The 25,121-nt window shown below is 36.7% G+C and overlaps 1 long non-coding RNA gene across 1 annotated transcript; it reads left to right on the top strand.

Annotated features, from left to right (window-relative positions):
* Positions 1 to 202: 202 nt before the first annotated feature.
* Positions 203 to 18,784, top strand: LOC123383142. Its single transcript, XR_006592572.1, has 3 exons — positions 203 to 337; positions 3,171 to 3,354; positions 18,241 to 18,784. It is a non-coding gene; the product is annotated as an uncharacterized LOC123383142 (long non-coding RNA).
* Positions 18,785 to 25,121: the final 6,337 nt, after the last annotated feature.

Below are 25,121 nucleotides of genomic sequence, written 5' to 3'. Positions count from 1 at the left end.
TCGAGAGCCGCGCTCGCCAAACACCGCCTCCGGTCCCTCCAGCCGGGACTGTGGGCAAAGGAGCGAAAAGCCAATCAGCCAGTAACTGGGAGGGAAACGTAAAAGGAAAGGCCAATGGGGTCCAGTTTCTGCTGACGCGCCATTTAGCTTCAGAGCAGATGCTCAGCGTGTCCGCGTCCCTGTGTTGAATCTGAAAACGTGGGCTCTTGGAAGCTGCCTTTGGTAGGAGCGCTGCTTACCGTCTCATCCCTAACTTTTCACTTATTCAGCAAATATTTGTTGAGTTCTTATTTTCTGGAAAAGATTGGGTTAGACACTGGAACTAGTACAAACAAAGGTAAGAAGAAAGGACCCCCATCCTGACGGACCTTAGCGTTCAATGAGGTGACAGCCACTTAAACTGTTGAACAATATACTCTGAGATAAATAACAAACGGGAGGCTTTTCTTTTGCCTTTGAACAACCCATGTTCTTTGGGTCTTCTGACCTTACCTTGTGCTGCTCTTCCAAGTTAACACTGTTAGGACGAAATTCAAGCTTTCTCTCTCTCTCTCTCTCTCTCTCTCTCTCTCTCTCTCTCTCACACACACACACACACACACACACACACACACACACACACACACGCCTCACACTTCTGTCTTCCCAACAGCACGTTAGAGCCCTCTTCCTTGGTAGTGTATTTTCTGGATTTTGTGCTGTCTCCCCCAGTCTAGACTGAGCTCTCGGAGGTAGAGGAAATGCAATTTTGGTCTTGTATTGTCAGTGCCTTAGGCTGATGAAAGTTTGTTTTGGACAAATGGATATCCCCAGTCCTTTGTTACCTCTCTTATGGAACTCCCCTTCTTCTCGTATGTTACCTGTATTCGTCTCTTCTGCCCCTTGTATTCATTCGCAAGTTATCTATCCAGGACCTGTTGTATTCCAGACAGTGTGCTGGACTCTGAGCGTGGAGTAGTAAACTAAAATCAGAATAGTCTTTGCTCTTGTAGAGTGCACAGTCTCCTCAGAGTGATAGACACTAATCAAATACTTGTAAAATTGCAGTTGAGGTATGTGCCACTGCATCTATTTTTTGCTGTATAACAAATCATGGCAGAACCTTGTGGCTTATGATAGTCCTTTAGCTAACTCAGGATTCTATGAATGGGCTGGGTGGTTCTTTTACTTTAGTCTACTCAAATGGGTTCTTTTATATCTTTCTGGCCAGCTCTGGGTTTGCTGGTGACTGGATGAGCCAGGGTGACCTCGCTCACAAGTCTGGGGTTGGGAAGGCTATCAGCAGGGGCAACAGAGGCAACATGTTAGTGACCCCTTTTGCATTATAACACAGGTACTAAGGAAAAGTACATGGTGCACGATGACATATACTTAATACAGAAGTTTGGTTTGAACTGGATGGGGAAAGTAGTTCATTGAGAAAGTGACATTTGAACTGAGATTCAGAGATTGAGAAGGGGTTAACTAGGTGAAGAAGGAGGGAAAAGTAGTCCAAAGAGAAGGACAGGATAGGCAGATTCCCTCCCTCCCAACCCAAACCCCAATCCCATTCCCATCTATCCTAACTGCCCTCCAGTTGATTATTCAAGTCAAAAACTTTGGAGCCATCCTTTCTTTTCCCCAGGCACACTGACAATTTCCATCTGTTCCACTGCCAAAACATATCCTGAATCACTCCTTTTTCATTTCTGCATCACCATAATCCAAGCTACTATCATCATTCACCTTTACTGCAGACCCTCCTTGTTGGTCTCTGCACGTCCACAGTTACACATTGCAATGCAAAATAAAAAAAATGTAGATCAGATCATGCCAACCTTTCAAAGCCTCTGCTGAATCATCTGAGTGCTTATGTCTCCCCCAAATTCATATGTTGAAATCCTAATTTCTGGGGTGATGGTTTTAGGAGATGGGGCCTTAGGGGAAGGCTTTATTAGTGCTCTTTTTTTTTTTTTAAGTTTATTTATTTCTTGGAGAGAGAGAGAGAGAGAGAGAGAGAGAGAGAGAGAGAGAGAAAGAGAGGATCCCAAGCAGGCTCTGCACTGTCAGCACAGAGCCCAATATGGGGCTCGAACTCATGAATCATGAGGTCATGCTGAGCCAAAATCAACAGTGTGTCATTTAACCCATTGAGCCACCCAGATGTCCCAACCCTGTTGGTGCTCTTAATAAAAGAGATTCCAGAGAGCTCCGTAGCTCCTTCTGCCTTGTTACACTGAGAAGATGGCCATCAATGAGGGAGAGAACTGTGAGAAGTAAATTTGTTTTTTTATTAGCTACACAGTTTATGTTTTTGTTTCTGCTATAGCAGCTTAAATGGACTAAGACAGACTCAGTACACTTAAAAATCAAGATTTAAATCCTTACTCTGGCTATGAAGGCTGTATCTCATTCTTGCCTTCCCATCTACTTCCACTGCCCCCACTCTGCTCTAGCTACAGTATCTTTCTGTTCCCAGCATGTATCAAGCTCGTTTTAGAATCAGTTTTGTGTTTGTTGTTTTTTTTCCGCCTGGAACACTCTTCCCTCAGGTCTTTACGTGGCTGGCCCCTTCTTATCACATGGAATTCTGCTTTAAAGGTGCCTACAGAATGAGGTTTTCTCTGAACACCTAATCATTACCATATCACTCTGTTTTGTTTCCTTTGAAGCACATGACACTCTCTGAAATTAACCTATTTGTTTATATGCTATTTCTGTCTCCCATGATTAGAATATAATCTGCATGGAGGTAGGCACAGTTCACATTATATTCTCTGCACCACCAAAGTCCTTGATTCATAGTAGGAACTAATGGAATTAGTAATTAATGGAATTTACCAATGAAAAATGAATGAGTGAAAACCCCACGACAGAAAGAGCACGGTGTGTTTGAGGAGATGGAAGAAAATCAAAGAGGCTGGAGTAGAGGAGGTGGGCATCATGATAGGTGATGTAGCTGGAGTGGTAGGGAAGGGGTCTGGTCACATAGGCAGTTCAGTCATGGTGAAAAAATTTGTTCCTTACATTCGAGTTCTTCAGAGAAACAGAACCAATAGTATATGTGTATATGTACTAAATATAGTGTATATATATGTTTTTATTATCCATCCATCCATCCATCCATCCATCCATCCATCCATCCATCCATCCACGCATCCATCCATCCAACCATATGGTTTATTTTAAAGAACTGGCTCATGTGAAAATGGGAGCTGAGTCCCAGGACATGCCGTCAGCAAGCTGGAGACCCAGGAGAGCTGGTGGTATGAATTCTAGTCCAAAAGCTGGCAGACTCAAGACTCAAGAAGAGCTGATATTTCTGGCTGAGTCTGAAGGTTGGAAAAAAAGCAACATTCCAGTTTAAGCAGTCAGGTAGGAAGCTTTCCTTCTCCCTCAGATTTTTTGTCCTAGTCAGGTAGTTTTTTGTTTTTTTTTTTAATTTAAATTTTAGTTAGTTAGCATTATAGTGCAATATTGGTTTCAGGAGTAGAATTCAGTGATTCATCACTTACATACACCACCCAGTGCTTATCGCAACAAGTGTCGTCCTCAATGCCCATCACCCATCTGACTCACCTCTTTCTAGTCAGGTCTTAAATTGATTGGATGAGGGCATACCTACATTAGGAAGGACAATCTGCTTTACTCAGTCTACCAATTCAAATGTTAATCTCATTCCAAAACATCCTCACAAACACACCCAGAAAAATGTTTGGTCAAAAGTTTGGGCATCCTGTGGCCCAGTCAAGTTGATACAAATAAAGGATCACAGTCCTTATCTTAGTATTTATATGTTACAGCGACAACTATTGTATTCGCCATGTAACTTTTAAATCTTTTAGCAAATGCCTCATGTACAATTTTTGAACAAAACTGTACTGAATTGTACTCTTTCAGCCTCCACCTAACATATGGAATGAACATGTTCTAGGAACCCATCTCCTGAGTTCTGGGCTCTTCTTTGGTTTTACTCTTTTGTTAACAGACATTTCAGAACATTGAAATTAAATCCCTTGTCTTCTCTTTCCAGTGTGCTTGCCACTGTTGTAGACTCTCTCTCTCTCTCACACACACACACCACGTACATTGTGATTTTTTTTTTTGCAATGTTCTCAAACAAATGTAAACATTAAATAAATTAATTTAAGTAGTCAATGAATGCCATTTCATATTTGAAATAAGGAGAGTGTATGTCAGTGATCAGCCAATCATGGTTGTAGCATTCCAAAATCTCTGGGAATTACTCTTCCAGGATATCAGCTGTATAACTTGACTTTTTTCAGTGATTTTGTAAATTACTACTGACTTTTCACTGACTTCTCTTAAGTTACTACATGATATTTATTTATTGCGAAAACAGCACAATTTTATTTTGCATAACATTGAATGAATTCTAATTTACTTAGGTTGGTTTAAGAAAGGTCCAGTGGAGGCAAAGAGTTACATTAACTTCATTCACCATTTATTCAGCATTATTTACTGAGAACTTGTCATATACCAGGTGCTGGATTTACCATTCTTTTTTTTGTTTTTATGTTTATTCATTTTTGAGAGACAGAGCACAAGCAGGGGGAGGGGTAGAGAGAGGGGGAGACACAGAATCCGAAACAGGCTCCAGACTCTGAGCTGTCAGCACAGAGCCTGACGTGGGGCTCGAACACATGGACCGTGAGATCATGACCTGAGCTGAAGTCAGATGCTTAACCGACTGAGCCATCCAGGCACCCCTGGATTTACCATTTTTTAAACCAAGTGCCCTGCATGAGGTGGAAGGAGGTACCTATACATATAACTGGAGCAGTTTTTCAGCTTTTTTCCAGTCGTATTTCTTTGAAACTTTAGAGGTGATGAGGTAGTTTAAATTAGATTATTTTATTTAAATCATATGTTATTATTTTCTTAATCTTAGCTTTCTCCTCCCCTCCCCCTTGTCCCATTTTAGAAAGGAAAATATTAAGTGAGCAACCATGATATATTGTATTTTTTTGCTGTTGTTTATGCCTATACAACATGGCTTCGGATGTAGCTGTTACATGTTAGATAGCTTAAGAAAATTGTTTTAATGTTTATACACAGATACAAAACCTCTCCCTAGCAAATAGTTTTGTTTATTATTTGTTTAATTTTTTTTTTTAATGTTTATTTATTTTTGAGACAGAGACAGAGCATGAATAGGGGAGGGGCAGAGAGAGAGGGAGACACAGAATCTGAAACAGGCTCCAGGCTTTGAACTGTCAGCACAGAGCCCGACGCCGGGCTTGAACTCACGGACCATGAGATCAGGACCTGAGCCGAAGTCGGATGCTTAACCGACTGAGCCACCCAGGTGCCTCTAATTTTGTTTTTTTACTCTTTGAAGATTCAATATTTGAGGGGATGTAAGGACTCCCTCTAGTGGTAAATTTAGTACTTAAAATGACTTGGTCAAGAACTAGAACCATGGGATTAGGATGAAACTGCCCCAGACTGCTATCCCTTTTATGATCAGTTTTCAAGCAGAACTTACCTACCACTGGCTTTTTTAGTGTATTAAGGAGTGAGTGTCATAAAGTGATGAAGCACATGGGCTTTGGAGGGCTCTGAGGTCTCATACCCAGATTTAAAGCCCGGCTTTATCACTCTCTTGAGGGTTGGTGTGCATCAGAGTCACCTGGAGGGCATGTTAAGACACAGCTTTCTAGACCCCAGCCCAAGTTTCTGACTCAGGGATCTGGAGTGAGTGCCAAGAATATACATTTATAACAAATTCTCAGATGACACTGATGCTGCTGATCCAGGGACTGTAGCCGGGGCCCAAGGGTACAAGAGCACCTGGCCCCAGGGGTCCCAAACAGACCAGGCTCAGCCACTTATTGCTGACATCATCCAGAGGCAGAGAGACAAGAGGTAGAGAGGCAAGAAAGGAATTTATTTCGGTGAGAACACTGGGAAGACAGCGGACTAATATCCCAAAGACTGACTCCAAAGTGCTGAAGATAGTGCTAGGTTTATATAAGGAAAATGTAGGACAAAGGTTGGTGGGTACATGTAGGCAGGCAATACAGGTCAGGTCAAGCCTTGTCCTGGGGTCAATCGTGGGGGGTCTTGCTGGCATCAGGGCAATTATTATTATTTGAAGGGGTAGTTTCGGTTCCCATCATGGGAACCGCCAGCTCTTTTGCTTGAGTTAAAAGTTAAGTTGGAAAACTTCATCAGTTAGAAAGTACAGACTAAGGTAAAAATGGAGGTAAAGTTCTCTTTCAAAACCACACTTTGAGAAATAGGATCCTTGACTCCTAGAGTGATGTCACTAAGTAAGCCTTCTGTTCCTCAGGGTTGAGCTGCAGGGTTGTTGTGAGAATTAAATGGAGTAGTTGATGTTAATTAAGTGCTTAGCATGATTCCTGACATAGTGAGTGCTCCATAAAGGTTAGCTTGTGTTAATATCACAGATATGCAGTGTTTTCTAATTTGGAAAATTCAAAAAATAAAGTAAAACTGTTTAATAATATTGTTGAGCTAAAATAGTCAGCTAAGTTATATCAGTAATTTTACTTATGGTTAAGGTCTTTGTGCTTGACACTGTACTAAGCATTATTAACAAATCTATAGAATCTCCCTCATTATTAATATATTAATCTTTTTTCATTGCTTTGAAAAACTGATAACAAAACAAAACAGAAACTACACACTGAAGGGGAGTGTCAAATAAACACAGGGGCCAATTGAAACAGCTCCCAATGGCCAAAGCTGGAAAAATTTGAGCAATAAAATATAGTAGTAATGGATTATAACCCAAGGTGAAAAACAGATATCCCTGAGTCCATGCTGAGATCAATGATTAAATGAATGAAAGAATGAATAAATAAGTAAATGGAGAAGAGACAAATCTTCCATGCAGAAGAGTACCAAATAATTTATGTAGATTCTCTGCCCTCAAAGCGGAAGCCTAACTCAGTCCTTAAGTGTAGACAACACATAGTGACTTCTTCCTTCCTTTCTTTTTGTTTCTTCCTTTTCTTTCTCTTTCTCTTTTCTCCTTTCCTTTTCTTTCTTTCTTTCTTTCTTTCTTTCTTTCTTTCTTTCTTTCTTTCTTTCTTTCTTTCTTTCTTTCTTTCTTTCTTTCTTTTTCTTTCTTTCTTTTCTTCTCTTTCTTTTGTTTTTATTTACGTAGTAACTTCTTTCTAAAAAGGGGAAAAAAGTAACTTTAAAGTGGAGAAACATGACAAACATCAGCTCAGCCAGGTGATTAAGGTCAATGTCAACAGTGGTAAGTTATGTTACAAGTATGTACCTTTTATGTGATGTCATGGAAATGGTATCTTATATTTGTGGTCTTTCTCCTCAAAACCCATAACCCCCGAGTAATCATGAGAAACACATCAGATAAATCCAAGTATAGTGGCATTTTATAAAATATCTTACCAGGATGCCTCAAAACTGTCAAGGTCATCAAAAATAAGAGAGTCTGGGGGTGCCTGGGTGGCTCAGTTGGTTAAGCATCCATTGGACTTTGGCTCAGGTCATGATCTCATGAGTTCAAACCCTGCATCAGGCTCTCTGCTGTCAGCATGGAGCCCACTTCAGATCCTCTGTCCCCCAATCTCTCTGCCCCTCTCCCACTTGCGTTCTTGCTCTTTCTCTCAAAAATAAATTTAAAAATGGGGCACCTGGGTGGCTCAGTTGGTTGAGCTACCGATTTCGACTCAGGTCATGATCTCACGGTTTGTGAGTTCGAGTCCCGCGTTGGGCTCTGTGCTGACAGCTCAGAGCCTGGAGCCTGCTTCTGATTCTGCGTCTCCCTCTCTCTCTGCCCTTCCCCCATTCATGCTCTGTCTCTGTGTCTCAGAAATAAATAAACATTAAAAAAATAATAAAATAAATTAAAAAAAAATTAGGAAGTCTGAAAAACTGTCACAGGCAGGAGGAGCTTAAGGTGTCATGACAACTAAATGTAATGTGGTATCCTGGATGGGGTCCTGGAACAGGACGTGGACATTAGGTAAACGGTAAGAACTAAGGAAATCTGAATAAAATACAGAAAAAAATAAAGCAAAGTTATTTGACTTTTAGAAAAATATGAATACATATTCATTATTAGAATGAGAAAAGTTGAGAAGTATAATAAAGAAAAGTTGAGGGGCACCTGGGTGGCTCAGTCGGTTAAGCATCCGACTTCAGCTCAGGTCATGATCTCGTGGTTCATGAGTTCAAGCCCTGCATCAGGCTCTGTGCTGATAGCTAGGAGCCTGGAGCCTGCTTTGGATTCTGAGTCTCCCTCTCTGTCTGCCCCTCCTCTGCTCTGTCTCTGTCTCTGTCTCTCAAAAATAAATAAACATTAAAAAAAATTTAAAAAAAAGAGAAAAGTTGAAAAGTTTAATAAAGAATGCCAATACTATAGGTAAAATGTTATGTTAATATTAGGTAAACATTTTTGTAGATCTGTTTTTCTAGATTTATCTATCTGATAGGTAGAGGTAGAGCATATATATGCATATGTAAATATACAAATATATAGTAGGCCTGAAGACAAATAATCTTACAAAAATATGATTTTTGTGTGTGTTTTAAATTTTTATTTTAGGCATTATTTAATTTTTTTTACATTATGAAATATAGCAAACATACAGAAAGTAATTAGCTGGCCTCTGTGTATTCATTGGGCAGATTTTACCATATTGGCTTCATTTTTTTTTTAATAAGCAAAAATTCCAGATAAGTTAAAATCCTACCCTTTCATCTTGTTCCCGCTCTCCCTTTTTTGTCGTGATAATCACTGTCTTCAAGCATATTCTTTCCATGCCTGTTTATATACTTCTACTTTATATGTATGTATTCATTAATGATGTAGTATTTTTTGTGTTTTTAAACATTATGTGATTGGTATAATATTTACGTACCTTTTTGAAATTTGCTTTTTAACACAACATTATCATGTTTTAGAGGTTTATCCATATTGTTACATTGGGTGCTGTGTAGTTAAACTACAGTGTTTGTATTCTTCTGGTGAATATTGGTTGTTTCCAATTTTTTGTCTTACAAAATATGCTGCAATGTATATGTACTTTATTTTCTCTAGAGTATCTATATAGAGATGGCTTGTCTTTTTGTGTTGTTTGTAATAACTTTTACATTACAAAAGTTCTTAATATTAGGCCTTTAATCTAGTTGGTATCTATTTTTGTATATACTAGGAAGTAAGGATCTAATTTTATTTTTTAACATACAGATAACCGCTTGTACCAGATTAATTTATTGAATTATCCCCCCCATCCCAACTAATTGTTATTACTACTTCTGTCACATGCCAAGTTCCCATACATAGTTTGACCTTTTATAGGCATTCTGTTCATTGGCCTATTTGTTTAGCCATTGCTTCTCAAACCCGCCAGCCCTAGGCAATCAGTAATCTGTTTTCTGTCTCTATGGACTTTCCTGTTCTCGGTGTGTCAAATAAATGGAATCATACAATACGTAGTCTTTTGTGATTGAACTTTCACTTAGCATAATGTTTTCAAGGTTCATTCATGTTATAAACTGTAGTAGTATTTTATTCTTTTTATTGCTGAGTAATAGTCCTTTGTATGGATATACCAATTTGATTTACCCCTTCATCAATTGATAGATGTTTGAGTTAGTTCCACTTTTTGCTTGTTATGAATAATGCTGCTGTAAACATTTCTGTGCAAGTTTTTGTGTAGGCATGCGTTTGCATTTCCCTTGAGTATATATACTTAGGAGTTGAATTGCTGGATCATAAGGTAACAGTATGTTTAACTTTTTGATGAATTTCCAGACTGTTTTGCAAAGTGGCTGCACCAGATTCCCACTAACAGTGTATGATGGCTCTAATTACTCCACATCCTTTGCAACATTTGTTATTTTCTGACTTTATTCATTTTAGCCATACTAGTGGGAAAAAAAATGATATGACATAGTGGTTTTGATTTCCATTTGTCTGATGGCTAATAATAAGCATTTTTTCGTGATCTTATTGGCCATTTATCTTTTTTTTTGTATTTTCAAATTGAAGTATAATTAATGTAAAGTGTTATTCATTTCCAATGTACAGTATAATGATTCAACAAATCTATACATTACTCAGTGCTCTTCACAAGAAATGTACTCTTAATTTCTGTGGGGCAATAGGTTCTACTTACATAAATGGGTTAAAAAAAAACTTAGGTTGGAAAACTGCCACCACGGGGTGAAAACACCCAAGGTTAGCTAGAGAGATACTGTATTGGAATCACGAGTTATATCACCTGCAGGAAATTACTTTCCATCTGGCGCCAATGTACCTTTATCACAAACTCCGCTTGCCCCCCAGATCCTTTGCTTCTTACACGTACAAGTTAATGATTACTGTCTGATTGCTTTCTCCATGTTCACGTGTTTAAGATTTTTTTTCCCTCATGTTCACCACGTGGGTAGTATCTTGTGAACTCAATAAATAGGGAGACAAAATCCCTGTTTGGGGCTCTTGTCTTCTCCCAGGCATTAGCCTCTCTTGCACTCAATTCTGCATCTGCTCTCTTGCTGGACAAGAGAGAACTCCAGACTCGTAGTCTGCTACAAATTTCCTTTATCTACCTCACCCATCTGCCCTCCCACCTCCTCCTGGCAACCACCAGTTTGTTCTCTGTATTTGAGTCGTTTCTTTCTTTGTCCCTTTCTTTGTTCATTTTTTTTTTTGTTTCCTAAATTCCATGTATAAGTGAAATCATATGGTATTTGTCTTTGTCTGTCTGATTTATTTCACTTAGCATTATACCCTTTAGGTCCATCCATGTTGTTAGAAATGGCAAGATCCCAATTCTTTTTTTATGAGTAATATTCCATTATATATATATATATGTATATGTGTATACATATGTATATATATATACATATATATATTTTTAAATTGATATATATATATATACACACACACATATATATGTGTGTGTGTATATATATATATATAAATCTCACATATATTCCATTATATGTATATATATATGTATCCATATATATGTATATCACATCTTTATCCATTTATTTATGGATGGACACTTGGATTGCTTCCATATATTGACTGTTGTAAATATGCTTCAATTAAACATAGAGGTGTGTATATCTTTTTGAATTAATGATTTCATTTTTTTTTTTGAGTATTCTTTTTTTATGAGTAATATTCCATTATATATATATATATGTATATGTGTATACATATGTATATATATATACATATATATATTTTTTAATTGATATATATATATATATATACACACACACATATATATATGTGTGTGTGTATATATATATATATATAAATCTCACATATATTCCATTATATGTATATATATATGTATCCATATATATGTATATCACATCTTTATCCATTTATTTATGGATGGACACTTGGATTGCTTCCATATATTGACTGTTGTAAATATGCTTCAATTAAACATAGAGGTGTGTATATCTTTTTGAATTAATGATTTCATTTAGGGGGATAGATACACAGCAGTGGAATTACTGGATCATATGGCAATTACATTTTTAATTTTGGGGGGAATGTCCATACTGTTTTCCACAGTGTGGCTGCACTTTGCATTTCCACTAATAGTGCACGAGGGTGCCTTTTTCTTCACATCCTCACCAACACTTGTTATTTCTTGTATTTTTGATACTAACCATTCTGGCAGGTGTAAGGTGATATCTCATTGTGGTTTTGATTTGCATTTCTCTGATGATTAGTGACATTGAACATTTTTCATGTGTCTGTTGGCTATTTGTATGTCTTCTTTGGAACAATGTCTACTCGGGTCCTCTGCCCATTTAAAAAAAAATGTTTAAAGAGAGAGAGGGAGCTCATAAGTGGGGCAGAGTGAAGGAGGGGTGGGGGAGAGACACACACACAGAGAGAGAGAGAGAGAGAGAGAGAGAGAGAGAGAGAGGAAAAACTTAAGCAGACTCTATGCTCAGCACAGAGCCTGATGTGAGGCTTGATCCCATGACCCTGGGATCATGTCCTGAGCTGAAACCAAGAGTCAACTAACTGACTGAACCACTCAGGCAACCCCCCCTGCCCATTTTTAATTGGGTTATCTGTTTTGTTGTTGTTGTTGTTTTGTTTTGTTTTCTTGGCATTGAGTTGTATAAATTCTTTATATATTTTGGATATTAACCCCTTATTGGATATCTTATTGGCCATTTGTATATCTTCTTTGGAGAAATATCTATGTAGATCCTTTGCCTATTTTTTAAATTGGTAATTTGTTCTTATATTATTGGGTTATGAAAGTTCTTTATGTATTCTAGATACAAGTCCCTTATCAGATATATGATTTGCAAATATTTTTCTCCCATTATATGGATTGTCTTTTCACTTTCTTGATGGTATCTTTTGAAGTACAAAAGGTTTTAATTATGATGAAGCCCAATTTATGTAAGTTTTCCTTTGTTGTCTGTGCTTTTTAAACAAAGAGGGCTTGGTTAACCTAAGGTCATAAAGAATCACGCCTATATTTTCTTCTAAGAGTTTTATAGTTTTGGCACTTAAATTTATGTCTATGGTCAATTTTGAATTAATTTTTAAAAAATCTTTATTTATTTATTTAATTATTTATTTTTAAAGTTTATTTATTTCTTTTGAGAGATACACAGACAGCATGAGTAAAGGAGGGCAGAGAGAAGGAGAGAGAATACCAAGCAGGTTGTGTACCTTCAGCGCAGAGCCTGATGCAGGGATTGAACCCACAAAACTGCAAGATCATGACCTGAGCCAAAACCAAGAGTCAGATGCTTAACCAACTGAGCCATCCTGGAGCCTCTATTTATTTTTGAGAGAGACAGAGAGAGCATTAGTGGTGAGGGGCAGAGAGAGAGGGAGAGAGAGAATCCAAAGCAGGCTCCATGCTCTCAGCACAGAGCCTGACATGGGGGTGGAACCCATCAGTGAGATCATGACTTGAACAGAAGTCAGATGTTCAACCAACTGAGCCACCCAAGCTGCCTGAGAACTGAAGATTTTATATTTTGTAAACATGTAGTTCAATTTCAAATTTTATGGTAAACTCTCTGCTATGAAAAATAAAGTAATTACCATCTTTATACCTTCTATCACTTCCCTTTTCCTCACATTTTGTTTTTATTAATAATACTATTATTTTATATTATCAATGTCCCTAACAATATGTTTGAAGCTATAACCCATATAGTGGTTTAGTCTTGGTTGTACATTTACATTGACTCATTGACTCATTGCTCTCTATCAGTCCACTTGATCTAAGTTGGTGACTTTATAAACTCAGAGTTGTATGTCATATTCTGTTATCAGTATTTTAATGTCTGTGGGACGAGTAATGATGTTCCTTCTTTCATTTCTTTCATTTATGTGATTTATAATTTGTGCCTTCTCTCTCTCTCTCTCTCTTTTTTTTTTCTTGATTAGTCTGGCTAGAGACTTATCAATTTTAATAATCTTCTCAAAGAACTAGCTTTTGGTCCCATTTTTTTTCCTTCCCTCTCCTTTTCCTTCTTTTTTTTTTTTCTGCCTCCCACTTGTTATAGGGTTAATTTGCTATTCTTTTTTTTTTAAATGTTTATTTATTTATTTTGATGGAGAGAGTGTGTGTGCATGAGCAGGGAGGGGCAGAGAGAGAGGGAGAGAGAATTCCTAGCAGCTTCCATGCTGTCAGTGCAGAGCCTGACACGGGGCTCCATCTCATGAGAGATGAACGTGAGATCATGAACTGAGCCGAAATCAAGAGTCAGATGCTTAGCTGACTCAGCCACCCAGGCGTCCTTCCTCTTCTTTTCTTTCTTTCTTTTTTTTTCAAGATTTTATTTTTAAGTAATCTCTACATCCAACATGGGGCTTAAACTCACAATCCCGATATCAGGAGTCACATGCTCTACCAACTGAGCCAGCCAGGCACCCCGTTTCCCCCCTAGTTTCTTAAGATAGAAGCTTGGATCATGGTATTTACACCTTTCTTCTTTTCTGATATATGAATTTAATGCTATGTAAATACTATGCACTTTTCTCTAAGCACTGCTTTTGCCGCATCCGTAAATTTTAGTATGTTGTGTTTTTCTTTTCATTCAACTAAAAATACTTTCTAATTTCCCTTATAGATCCCTCTTTGACTCATGGGTCATTTGGAGGTGTGTTGCTTAATTTTCAAATTTTCAAATTTTACAGATCTATTTCTGTTACTGATTTTTAGTTTAATTCTGTTATGATCAGAGAATATATATCTTATGATTTTAGTTCTTTCAAATTGGTTGAAAGATTTTTTTTAAAGTAACCTCTATGCCCAACATGGGGCTCAAACTCATGACTCCAAGATTAAGAGTCACAATGTTGGGGTGCCTGGGTGGCGCAGTCGGTTAAGCGTCCGACTTCAGCCAGGTCACGATCTCGCGGTCCGGGAGTTTGGGCCCCGCGTCGGGCTCTGGGCTGATGGCTCAGAGCCTGGAGCCTGTTTCCGATTCTGTGTCTCCCTCTCTCTCTGCCCCTCCCCCGTTCATGCTCTCTCTCTGTCCCAAAAATAAATAAACGTTAAAAAAAAAAAAGAGTCACAATGTCTACCGACTGAGCCAACCAAGCACCCCCTGGAGGATTTTTTAATGGCTCAGAATATTGTCTATTTTGGTGAATATTTCATATGCTTCATTTTTATTATACTTCATTTTTCAAGTTTTTATTTAAATTCTACTTTGTTAACATATAGTGTAATATTGTTTTCAGGAGTATAATTTAGTGATTCATCACTTACATATGATGCCTTGTTTCATATGCTTTTGAAAAGAATTTGTATCCTACTGTTGGGTAGAAAATTCTACCAATGTTAATTAGGTCAAGTGTTGATAGCATTGTATTATAGTTTTTCTATAACCTTACTGAATTTCTTTCTATTTGCTCTGAAATAAGAATGTTGAAGTCTCCAACTGTAATTATAGATTTGCCTGTTTCTCCCTTCAGTTCCATCAGCTTTTGTCCATTTTGAATATGTGTTGTTAGGTTCATATATGTTTAGATTATGTACCATATTGATATATCTTCTTAATGACCCTTTAATGATTGTATAATACTGCTTTTTATCCCTAAGAAGTGTGGTACATGTGTGTACACACACACACACACACACACACACACACACACACACAATACATACAATGGAATATTACTTGGTGATCAAAAAGAATGAAATCTTGCCATTTGCAACAACATGGATAGAACTAGAGTGTATTATGCTAAGCAAAATAAGTCACTCAGAGAAAGACAATTATCATATGATTTTACTCATATGTGGAATTTAAGAAAGAAAACAGATGAACATAGGGGAACGGAAGCAAAAATAAGATAAAAACAGAGAAGGAGACAAACCATAAAAAACTCTTAAATACAGAAAACAAACTGAGGTTTGCTGGTATGGTGTTGGGTGGGGGGATGGGCTAAATGGGTGTCGGGCATTAAGGAGGGCACTTGGGATTAACACTGGGTATTATATGAAAGTGATGAACCACTAAATTTTACACCTGAAACTAATATTACACTGTATGTTAACTAACTGGAATTTTAATAAAAATAGAAAATAATGCCAAGGTTTGTTTTATATATATATATATATATGTATATATATATATATTTTACCACAATTTGAAAATATTAAAAAGGTAATATACCAAAAACCATTGGACTTACATACTTTAGATGGGTGAATTGTATCATATGTGAATTATATCTCAGCAAAACTGTTAAAAATTATTCAAAGCATTTAGGATTTTTGCTTTAAAATAGTTGGCATTTGGTGCTAAACATTGCAACCTTTTGGGAGCTGAGAAATTGTTCCTCCTGTCTAATGGACAACTAGTCATTTCCTTTCGCAGCACATTAGATAGTATATTAGGGACAATAGAAACACAAACGTCCCTAGGTTTGATATACATCAGAGGTTCATCATTGAAAAGAAATGGAAGGGAACAGGGGTGCCTGGCTGGCTAGCTCAGTCGGTACAGCATGCAACTTTTGTTCTTGGGGTTGTGAGTTTGAGCCTCATATTGGATGTGGAGATTACTTAAAAATAAAATCTTTAAAAAAAAAAAGAAATAGAAGGGAACAAATAAGTAGGACCTGGCAGAGACAGACTCTCACCTAGAGATTGGCAGCACTGCCAGAGGAAAGTTATGAATTACCTAGTGAAATGAAAACTAGGCTTGGCTGTTACAGGCTTTTTATTTTAATCTATGAGAAGCTACTGACTACTGATTCCTGAAATCATTGTTACACTATATGTTAACTAACTTGGATTTAAATTAAAAAAAAAATACTGCTCTTTATTCCTGGTACTATTCCTTAATCTGAAGACTATTTTTCCTGATACTAATGTACTTTTTATTAGTGTTAGGATGGTATAATCTTTCCCTTCCTTTTGCTTTTAACTTATCTGTATCTTTATATTTAAAATGGGTTTCTTATATAGTTAGGTTTTGATTTATCCACCTGATAGTCTCTGACTTTAATTAATTTGTTTAGGCCATTTACATTTAATGTAATAATTGATATAGTAATATTAAAATCTACCATTTGGTAGCTTTTTAAATATACTCCGTATTTCCTTTGTTGGAAGACCTGGGTCCTATTATTTTTTGATGTCTTTGTTAATATCCTGTGTCAGGGCTAACTCCATGTAATTGCAGTATATCCTGCGCCTATGGTGGGGGATATCTGCTGACTCCAATTCAGCATGTGGCCATGGGATGCAGTTACTTCAAGAGATTCCTCCAGTGTAGTGGAGCTTAATGCTGGATGCACATTAGAAATACCTAAGAATCTTTATGGGGCGCCTAGGTGGCGCAGTCGGTTGAGCGTCTGACTTCAGCCAGGTCACGATCTCGCGGTCCGTGAGTTCGAGCCCTGCGTCGGGCTCTGGGCTGATGGCTCAGAGCCTGGAGCCTGTTTCCGATTCTGTGTCTCCCTCTCTCTCTGCCCCTCCCCCGTTCATGCTCTGTCTCTCTCTGTCCCAAAAATAAATAAACATTGAAAAAAAAAATTAAAAAAAAAAAAAAGAAATACCTAAGAAGCTTTAAAAAATACCAATGCCTGTGTCCTACCAATAAATATTATAATTTGATTTATCTGGAATGCAGCCTGGCAATTGATAATCTTAAATTAGGCTTCCCAGGTGATTCTAATGTGAATTAGGTTGCAGACCCTGGGAAGATCTTGAATGAAAATAGAAAATTCTACTTTCATTGATTTTCCTTAATGATTCTCTGGGCTCCCTACCTACTCTTTTTTCACTTCTTTAAAAATTTGGGGATAAAATGGAGAATTCCCAGGATTTAGTTGAACTCAATATTTTCCCTTATCGTTATTCCTTGGAAGAAGGTATGGGATTATGATCTAGTCATGGCTGAAACTTTTCAAAATTTATGATGTGATTTAGTATACTTTACTGTGTTTTACTTTTGCTGTAATTTTTTGGCTAGTTTTTGCAATCTTTATTTATTTGTTTATTTTGTCAGATATGGAGGGAAAGGATTCTGTGATCCAACTTTATTCTATCATCTTTACCTGGAAGTCCTTGTATTTTTTGCTATATTATACTATTTTCTTTAATCTTCACAATGATCTTGTGAAGCTACTACTATTACTACTGTAGTTGTAGATTTCCTTGTTTTTACAGATGCTTAGACAATAATTCTATTAACTTTTTAAAAGGATAAAATTAGATATGAATTAACATTTTTTTTCCCTGACAGAAATGTAAAAATTTTTAAGCTACTATATTGTGGGCATACGTTGTAACTTTTTTTTTGTCCTTTAGATTGGAAGATTAACTTTCTCAACCAGAAAAGCCTCTGTTAGGGGCACCTGGGTGGCTCAGTTGGTTGACATCTGACTTCAGCTCAAGTCATGATCTCTATGTAAATTCAAGCCCCGCATCAGTCTCTGTGCTCAGAGCCTGGAGCCTGCTTCGAATTCTGTGTCTCCCCCTCTCTCTGCCCCTCCCCTGCTCATGTTCTGTCTCTCTCTGTCTCTCAATAATAAATAAATGTTAAAAAATTTTTTTTAAAAAGAAAAGCCTGTGTTAGCAACCATTTGTATTTCACATATTAGCTTCATGTTCTGTCCATATGAATTTTTTTCTTTATTGTTTTTCAGTGTTGATATCAGTTTTTCTGAGTCTTCACAGTTATTTTTAGTGAGCAGTTAGATTTTACTTAGTCAGTGTTTTACAGGTGATTGCAGCCATTATTCTTTCTGATGTTCCAATTACTCAGGAGCTGGCCAGTGGGATCCATTCTAGCTGGTGCTGTGTTTGACAAGTTCCTGTTTTTCATAAATGTGTCCTGGGTTCTGGCCCAAGACGTCCCAGACTCACCTTGTGTCTATTCTTCTCAAGACTTGGAATCAGCCAATTCTGCAAGGAACAGCTAGACGTCACTTTAAACTGAAAACTCTGAATTCCTTATTAAAGCATTTTCTTGAGAGAGTTTTGGGAATAGCAAGCCTGCTGAGTAAAGAGTTGAAAGCATCTATTTTGACTGTTAGCTGTAATGGTCACTGAAAACAATATGTTTATCTTTTTAACAAAGACTATCACAGTCAAAATCTGCGTTAAATCATAGCTTGTTGTGCTCCTATTCTTTCAACCTAAATAAACAAAAATTTAAAATAGTGTGATTGAGATTGTACTTGTATTAGAGACAGTTTTATGCAGTTTAACATACTCATAGGCTTAGCCTACTGGGAAGAAAGAGTAATGTTTCTTCAGATCACCAGTTTTTGGAAATACTTCTCATTTTGATAGCAGAATCTAGTAAATATGGGGTTTCTATGACAAATACCATGGAGTGAAAAGTTCAGTCATTTATTAGAGTATGTCCAGATCTTTATTTGGGATTAACTGAAGCATTGGAATAATTTTCAGAAACATTTCCTTTTTATCTAGATAATATTGTGTTATAGAAAAATGGGTATTTTATTAAAAGAGTGTACCTAAAACTTTTATTTTCTTTAAAAATTCTCACATATTTATTGCTTTGTTACTATTATAAAAGTTATAATACTTTTTTTTAGATAGCTTGCAAGATGCAGAACCACTGTTAATCACTTTTGTTTTTTTTTAAGTTTATTTATTTATTTTGAGAGAGAGAGAGAGAGAGAGAACACGAGCAGGGGAGGGGCAGAGAGAGATGGAGAGAGAAAGAATCCTAAGCAGCCTCCATGCTGAGCTTGACGTGCTGAGCTTGACATGGGGGTCAATCTCATGACTCTGAGATCATGACCTGAGCTGAAATCAAGAGTCAGATGCTTAACTGACCGAGCCACCCAGGCACCCCTGGGTGCTATTGATAGCTCATACTTCTCTATGTGATATCTCATACTACTCTGCAGCACCAATCACAATTATAAGTAAATATCTGATTGGGTAATGAGTACTATTTGTGTCTGTCTGTCCTCATATAGACCGCATTACTCATATGTCTGACCTCATATAGACAGCATGCTACATCATTCATTACCGCACACCTAGAAGCTAGAATACTGTCTTAAGTGTAACAGTCAATATATTTTTGTTGAACAAATTATATCTAAAAATAGTAAATATTTTACTTTAATATTTTAGTTCCCAAATTTGTAACTTGCCTCTTAAGCTTATGCTTTAAAACGAACAGATAAAATCCATTTTAGCAGTCTTTGTCATTGTAATTTGCTTTTATATTTTGAAAGCCCTTTCCCAATTTGAGATCAATTAAATATTCACCTTCCCCCCCCAAGCTTTTATAAGGTTTCATTTTATGTAATTAACATTTTAATCCTTTAAAAATTTATTTCATTCTAAGTTGTGAGGAAACAGTGTTAAATGGCCAGTATGACCAATATGTCTAATTAGCTATTTTCCCCAGTGCCATTGATTTAATAATATAAATACCTTCTCTGATAATTTGAGGCTCTGTATATTTCTTTTCCTCTTATTGGTCTCCAAGAAGCTTCTTTAAAGTATGTGCCTAGGAATGGAACCATAATTCAAAATCACAGAAGTGCTCTTGACCCTATCCCTGCTTTTCACTTTTGCACATTTTGCTCCAGAAATGTTGAATTTTCCCAGAATGGTGGGAAAAGTCATTGTGCTTTTGGCCATATGTGAACTTCCAGGTGGCTCTGTGTTGCCAAGTCTGCCCTAAGAAAACAGTTTTAATTAAGAAAAAAAAATTGGCAATTTGCTTTGGGAATTGCATGAAGCAGAAGACACCGGGAGTCAGGGGGGCTTACACAAGATAGAAATTAATTTTTCTTTCACATAAAAGAAGTGCCATGGTAGGGAGTCAATAGCTTGTCTGGAGGATAAATAAAGTTATCTGGAATGCAGACTTCTTTCTTTGCAACAAGACAGCAGCACAGTCATTATATACAGATTTTTGGCTTCAGACAACTTTTGGGAAGGCTGAAGGGCAAAAAAGCCTTTCCCTAAAAGTTTGTTCCCCTTTTAAGGAGATTTTTAAAAGTCCCAAGTATCTATCTATCTCTCTATCTCTGTCTCTGTCTCTGTCTCTATCTCTATCTCTCTATAGAAATATGTATGTATGTATCTATTTGCAGCTGTGGTAATTGTCCCATCTAAAACTCTAGCCAACGGAAAAGAAATACATATAGATTTTCTAGTAGTATAAAAACATACAATGACATGTTTATTATTTCAAGTGTGTGAGACAGTATTGTTTTTTTTTTTACACCTTGACTTTTAATGATTCCTTAAAATTTTTGCCAATAGTGAATAATGCTTTCTCATTGTTTTAATTTGCATTCCTTTGACTTGTAGTTAAGTTGAGCATCTTTTTAAATATATGTGTTCTTGTTTGTCTTTTTAAAAATGTTTCATTTGGAAATAATTTCAAAGCTGGAAATACAAAATCCGTACAAGGAACATATATATATACTCTTTACTCAGCTCAGGTTCATCTATTGCTAACATTTAACTCCATTTGCTTTGTCATTTTCTCTCTTTGTGTATGTTTGTATGTATGTGTGTGTGTGTCTATGCATAATTTTTTACTGAAGTATTTGAAGTTACATATATGGAGTCCTTTACTCTTAAATATTTCCACATATATTTCCTAAGAATAGGGACACTTTTCCACAGAACCACATGAATTTATCAAATTCATAAATTAATATTGAGGGGCATGTGGGTGGCTCAGTTGGTTAAGCCTCTGACTTTGGCTCAGGTCATGATCTTGCAGTTCATGAGTTTGAGCCCCACATTGGGCTTCCTGCTGTCAGCCTGTCAGTGCAAAGCCCACTTCAGATCCTCTGTCCCTTTCTCTTTGCCCCCCCCCCCCACTTGGACTCTCCCCAAAATAAAAAAATTAATATTGATGTAATACTTTATCATTCATATTCCAGTTTTGTTCATTGATCTAATATTTTCCTTGATAGCATTTTTTCCAGTCCAATAAAAGATCCAGTCTAGGATAAGGTATTGCATTTAATTGCCATGTCTCTTCAGCCTTCTTTAATATGGAACATTTTCACAGCCTCTCTTTGTCTTTTATGACATTGACATTTTGTGAGAATGTAATGCCCCCATGTCTCACGTTCTTAGTAAAAGTTCATTATTTTGTGCTTGTCTGATGTTTCCTCATAAAAGACTGAGGTTATGCATTCTTGGCAAAAATACTGCGTTGTAGATGGTGTGTTCTTCTCAGAGTATCACATCTGGGGCACATGTTCATCTCTTCCTTATTGGTTATAGTAATGGTCATCTGCCAAGTCTTCAATGTGCATCTCTTATAAGTTAAGTACTGGGTTCAAAGATGAATAAGATAATTCCTCTGCCAAGGAGATTACAGTCTAGGAAGGAAATGGAAATGTAAACAGAAAAAGGACAGTAACATGAGTTGTGTGCTGTAATAGGGGCATGAACAGTGGAGTAATTAAATCTACCTTCAGGCATAACTCTGGCCAGGGAAGTTGGCAAAGCTTCACAGAGATAAGTTATTCAGGAACAGGGACTATGCTTATGGATGTTTGTTACCCTTATAGGATCTTGCCTTATACTCATTAATAAGAAATAAATGAATTAAAAAAATCTATGTACTTCAAAATAAAACTGTCAAAATATAATACAAAATATATTTGATTTTATCTCTTTTTAGTTCACCATTGATTATATAATTGACTGTTTTAGACACTAAGGAAATATATTTACTTGCTGAGAGAAAATGCTCATAGTAAATTATGTGTAAAAATGTGGTTTATAAATTTATGAGATAAGCTTTTATTACACCCAGTTAGAGACCTTGATTAAAAAATTGAAATATGTACAGAATCATAGATCTTGATGCAGAAAAAGATTTCAAGAGTTCATCCATTCCAGTGTCTTCTCTTCAGGTGAGGCCAGTTTTGCAGATGAAGACATGGGGCTCAGAGTAGTTTAATGACTTGACAAGGTGAAAGTTATATGATTATTAAGAAGTCTGTAGCCTTGAACTAATTCCAGTCATGTTCCTAGTAATAACTGGTGTTTAATCCATATTTGCAGAATGAATGATGTTCTTTTTTCCTAGTGCATTGTGCTTTCCAGTATTCATACTGAACTCTTAGGAATCCCTATGATCACAAGTTCTATTTGTGGTCTCCAAGAGTCATAGCTAACCTTCAAGTTATATCCTAAAGTTATAAGTTCTCTTGGCATGAACTAATACCACTATTTAATAGAAATACAACATGACCCATTTTTTTAACTGGTTTGTAACTTGTAATCAGTACATTAAAAAAGTACAGAGGAAGAGTGAAGTCAATTTTCATAATATATTTTATTCAATGAATATATCTAAAGTTTTAGCATTTTGGGAATTATCTCTTAATCTCCTTCATCTATTTTACCCATTCCCCCAATCCCCTCCCCTTTGGGAACCACCAGTTCTCTGTATGTGTGTATTTATTTAATGTTTATTTATTTTTGAGAGAGCGAGAGACAGAGACAGAGAGTGAGTGGGGAAGGGGCAGAGAGAGGGAGACAGAGAATCCAAAACAGGCTCCAGGCTCTGAGCTGTCAGCACAGAGCTCGATGTGGAGCTCAAACTTGTGAACCGGGAGATCATGACCTGAGCCAAAGTCGGATGCTTAACCGACTGAGCCACCCAGGCGCCCCTTGTTCTCTGTATTTAAAAGTATGTTTATTTTGTTTGTTTGTTTTGTTTTTAAGATTCCACATAAAAGTGAAATAATATTTGTCTTCCTTCCTCTTATTTCACTTAGCATAATACCTTCTAGGTGTGTTTATACTGTTACAAATGGCAAGATTTTCTTTTTAATGGCTGAGTAGTATTCCATTTTGTGTGTTTCATATGTAAATGTGATTTCAATAAACATTTCAATATGTAAATAATGTAAAATTATTGAAATATTTCAATTCCTTTTTTGATAATTTCTTAGAAATCCAGTGTATATTTTGCAGCCTATCCCATTTTGCACTATCTACATTTCAAGTTCTCAATAGTCACATGTGATTAGTGGTTACTATATGGCTCAATACTCACAATAGAGTGTGTGTGTGTTGGACGTTACAGATCTAGAATGACCCTTGGTAATCTATCATTATGTTTTGCATTACTTAATACTAGCTGCCAAAGGACAATGTCCCAAAGAAGGGTTTCTTCTCCCACCAGACTGGATTTTGATATAATCTCAGGGTTGTGAGTGCAGATCCTTATATAAATCTTTCAAAGAATTGCAGAATTTTGGAGAGGGATAAGACAATATGGTAGTACTTCAATAAAAACATACACACAACCACTTATTTCTCATGCTTATGGTATTAACAACTAGTTGTGATGCTTTTAGAATTAGATCATGGATAATGTGATTATCTAAATTGATCTCCATGTTCCTTTTATAGATCGATACATCACAGCATCAAGATAAAATTCTTTTAGATTTATGGGGAGAAAGAGAAGGCAGCCTTGATGAAAATGACATTCATACTTAAAAATTTTTATTTCATATGTTGATAGGAAACGTTTTTCTTGGCTAGAAACCTTTAATAAGATAATATTTCAAATTAGTGGGTAAAGATAATGTAGTTCATAAGTCATCTTGGGACAACTGGGCACACATCTGTAGCATTATAATATAATAAAGTTTGATCCCAACTTACTTCTATATGAGGATAATGCCACGTGAAATTAGGATATTCTGTCTCATATATTGTTGGTGGAGTGCAGAGTTGGAGGCCAATTTGGCAATCTCGAATTACATGTTTCCACCTCTAGGAATTTATCTAACATATATATTCACATGCATACAAAGAAGTATGTAATATGTAATTCACTCTAGCAGTTATTTATAATAGCAAAAAAACAACCAAAAAACTATTAATGTAGGATTGGCTAAATACATTATGATACATCCATAGAGTAGCTTATTATATATTCTTTTAAAAAATGAGATCTCTTTATGTCCTGGTACAGAATTCACTCTAAGATATATTATAAAGGGAGAAAAACAAGATACAGAACTGTATACAGATCAGGGGTCAGCAAACAATCCAATTTGCTGCCTGTTTTGGTAAATAAAGTTTTACTGGAATGCAGCCTCTCCCGTCTGTTTACATATTGTCTCTGGCTGCTTTTGTGCTCAATGGCAGAGTTGAGTAATTGCTACAGACACCATATGGGCTGAAAAGTAGAAAATATTTATTATCCACCCTTTAAAAAAAATCTTGCTGAGCCCTGTGTACTCCTATCTATGTTATATAACTTTTATTAATTAAAAAAGAATACAGAAATCTCCCTATTTGTGGCTTCATTTTTCATGATTTCAGTTACCAGCGGTCAACTGTGCTCAGCCCCAGTTTGGAAGCAGATGATCCTTTTTTTTTTTTTTTAATTTTTTTTTCAACGTTTATTTATTTTTGGGACAGAGAGAGACAGAGCATGAATGGGGGAGGGGCAGAGAGAGAGGGAGACACAGAATCGGAAACAGGCTCCACGCTCTGAGCCATCAGCCCAGAGCCCGACGCGGGGCTCGAACTCCCGGACCCCGAGATCGTGACCTGGCTGAAGTCGGACGCTTAACTGACTGCGCCACCCAGGCGCCCCCAGATGATCCTTTTCCTGATCAATCAATGAAGGCCAATGGTTGGCTAATGCTACAT

The sequence above is a fragment of the Felis catus genome, chromosome F2, assembly GCF_018350175.1.
Source record: "Felis catus isolate Fca126 chromosome F2, F.catus_Fca126_mat1.0, whole genome shotgun sequence".
NCBI classification, from domain to species: domain Eukaryota; kingdom Metazoa; phylum Chordata; class Mammalia; order Carnivora; family Felidae; genus Felis; species Felis catus.
Note: the sequence above shows the minus strand (reverse complement) of the source record. Positions and strands in the feature narration are given on the sequence as shown.